Source organism: Chinchilla lanigera, unplaced genomic scaffold (genome assembly GCF_000276665.1).
Source record: "Chinchilla lanigera isolate Chin_1 unplaced genomic scaffold, ChiLan1.0 scaffold00049, whole genome shotgun sequence".
Classification (NCBI taxonomy): domain Eukaryota; kingdom Metazoa; phylum Chordata; class Mammalia; order Rodentia; family Chinchillidae; genus Chinchilla; species Chinchilla lanigera.
Window position 1 is genome coordinate 3,015,744 of NW_004955450.1, and position 3,554 is coordinate 3,019,297.

Genomic DNA, 3,554 nt, shown 5'->3' on the forward strand with positions numbered 1-3,554 from the left:
AGAAAGCTAAGGCAGGAGGATCACTTGAGTCTGAGAGCTCCAGGCCAGCCCATTCCACAGTGAGACCCTGTTTCAGACAACACCACCAACGAACAATGAAAACCCTAATATAGGGAGGGGAGGGAAAGTAAAAAATTATTAGGATGTGTTAACCTACATGTCCTCACTCCCCACAGTGAATGTAATTACTATGCCTTGCAAACATGGAACCAATAAAATGTTGGGTTTTTTTAAATTTAAAAACCTATAACATATGGCTATTTATATGAAGATCAGTAACAGGAAACCTAGTGTGAAAGAAGTCAGAATAGTGATTGCTCGTTGAGGAAGAAGGTAGATTAGCTGAGAAGGGACAGGAAGGAACTTTCTGGGGTAAGGGAAATATTGTAGAACTTGTTTTGAGCAGTAGTTATGAGGTGTACAAAATCAGTAACACTCATCAGACTGGAAGCTTGAGATATGTACATTTTTGTTGTATATAAACTGTAATTCAGTAAAGGAGTATTCTCTGGGCAATTTGAGTCCCGGAACAAGACAATTCTTCACCTGCTGCCGCTTGCCTTTCAATGGCAAATGCCGTTTCCTTCGTATCTGCAGTGTCTCCGATAGCCACCTGGGGGCACTCGCGCCCGCAGCTACCAACGAGAGGATTGCGCTCATAGCCAGGCGGCTCTGCTTACAGCTAGACAGCCTGGCACCGGGCACCCGCGGCCTAAACGGCCGTGCATCATAGCCATCTCTGGCAGCCGAGCCGGTTCTGAGCATGGAACGAGAAAGCTGCCCACCGCTTGTTGGTTGAGTTGCAACTCGAAAGTGTCACCAACAGTGTCCAAACCACCCAGGAAGACAAATGCCACCCTCAAGTCCCAGCTGGGCCCAGCCCTGGCCAGCACTAAACCTGGGCACAGGGAAAGCTCCTGGACACCGAATGCACAAGATACGTCCCTATCTGCACCTGCCTGACCTCTGGTCTACACTGCAGGCGAGTCCTCATGTCAATTCCAACGCCTGAAGGGCAGCATTTTCCTCTGCCAAGTTCTCAGCCACCTCTGAGAGGCCAGGCTCCTAACCCTGCCTTGGGTCTTAATTCTCTCCTACACTCCAGCCCCTCTCAAATGGGAGCCCGGTCCTTTCCTCTATCTCTACTTCCTCCTGGGATGCCACCTCCACAAATGGCCCTGGCAGTGGTGAAGCCACAAAATTCGTTGACTTCTGTGGTACTCCTTACCACACTGCAAAAGCTCGATCTCATGAGAAAACTCAGAGGAAGCCCAATGGAGGAGCCCTGTACAAAATAGCTGAGTAGTATTCTTTGAAAAGACGGCATGGTGGCACATGCCTGTAATCCCAGCACTCTGGAGGCTGAGGCAGGAGGATCACTGCTGGTTTGAGGCCAGCCTGGGCTCCGTAGGGAGGCCCTCTCTAAAAATAATAATAATGATATTGATAACTGAAAATATTTTTAAAAATCAAGCTCTGTGTTTGTAGTTTCCAGGTATAACTCCTTCTACAGCTGACAGGGTAACAACTCACTGTCAAGGGAAAGTGTGGACAAGGAAAAAGAAGGCCACACTGACCCATGCTGTATCCCCCCCATCTGGGTGCAGGAAACAGAAGAACTGCATGAGCAGGGATAACAGGAAAACAGAGGAAGGTATTTAGACAGTGATGAGTTTTGAGCATTCATTTGTTTTAATATACTTTGAATGTTTGCTTTAATATGCTTTATTTTCTTATTTATTTATTTATTTATTTTGAGACAGGGTCTCAGTATGTAGCCTAGACTGGTCTCTAACTCTCAACAATCCTCCTGCCTCAGCCTCTCCAGTTCTGGGATTACAGGTGTGCACCACCACACCTGGCACCTTCTTTCTTTCTTTCTTCCTTTCTCTCTCTCTCTCTCTCTCTTTTTTTCTTTCTTTCTTTCTTTTGCTTTCTTCTATCTTTTTGAGGCAGAATCTTGTTAAATTGCCCAGGCTACCCTCGAACTGTCAGTCTTCCTGCCTTAGCCTCGTGAGTAGCTAGGATTATAGGCACATGCCTGTCTTAACTTTTTTATTTTATTTTATTTTGGTGCGTGTGTACCTGTGTGTTAGTGAGGATTGAACCCAGGGCCTTCACACTGAGCTATATCCCTAGCAGTTTTTTTTTCTGTTTTGAGACAGGGTCTCACTAAGTCACTAAATTGCTCAAGATGGTCTTGAATTTGCAATCATACTGCTTCAGCCTCCCAGACTGCTGAGATTACAAACATGCACTACCACACCAGGTTTAATTTAATTTAAATTTTAAAAAAAAAAATATTTTTAAATTTTTTTTTTTTTTTTTTGGTTTTTCTCCGGTACCGGGAACCGAACTCACGACCTTGCGCTTGCCAGGCAGGCGCTTTTGCCGCTGAGATAAATCCCCAGCCCCTAAAATTTTATTTTTAATAGTTAAAAAATGATGAAATTTACCTTTCTTTTTTTTGTTTGTTTGTTTGTTTTCCGGTACCCGGAATTGAACTCACGACCTTGCAATTGCCAGGCAGGCAGTGTGCCGCTGAGCTAAATCCCCAGCCCCTACCTTTCTTAACTATTTCTAATTGTATGGGTTTTTCTGTTTGTTTGGGTTTTTTTGGTATTTTTGAGACAGGATCTCTCTGTGCAGTGCAGGTTGGCCTTGAGCTCACTTTGTAGCCCAGGCTGGTCTCAAACTCCCAATGATCCCCCTGCCTCAGCCTCCTGAGTGCTAGGATTACAAGCATGCGTCACCATGCCTGGCTAATTGTGAAGTTTAGTAGCATTACACATATTCATATTGTCACTCAAGAAATTTCCAGATCTGGGTGTGGTGGTGCATGCCTGAAATTCCAGCACTCAGGAGACTGAGATAGTAGGATCATTGTGAGTTCAAGGCCAGCCGGGGCTACAAAAGTGAGTTCAAGGGGCTGGGGATATAGCTCAGTGGCATAAGCGCTTGCTTGGCAAGTGCAAGGTCGTGAGTTCAATCCCCGGTACGGCAAAAAAAAAAAAAAAAAAGTGAGTTCAAGACCAGCCTGAACTGCATAGTGAGACCCTGTCACAAAAAGACCAAAAAATAATAAATAGTGAATAATAAAAATGAATAAAAATAAATAAATTTCCAACTAGGTGTGGTTCCAACTAGGTGTGGTGGTAGGCTTCTGTAATCCCAGCAGTCGGGAGGCAGGTAGATCACTGCCACTTTGAGGCCAGCCTGGGCTACATAGTGAGTTCAAGGCAGCCTACACTCCACTGTGAGACCCTGTTTCAAAAAAAAAGAAAGAAAGAAAGAAGGAAAGAAAGAAAGAAAGAAAGAAAGAAAGAAAGAAAGAAAGAAAGAAGAAAGAAATTTCCAGAACTTTTTCAGCCTGTAAAACAAACTATGGCTGAGTGTGGTGGCACAGGCCTGTAATCCCAGCATGCAGGAGGTTGAGGCAGGAGGATCACTGTAAATTTTATGCCAGCCTGGACTCCATAGTGAGTTCAAGCAAGACCCTGTCTCCAAAAACAAAACAAAATGAACACTATAAACTGGGGATATAGCCAGGCACG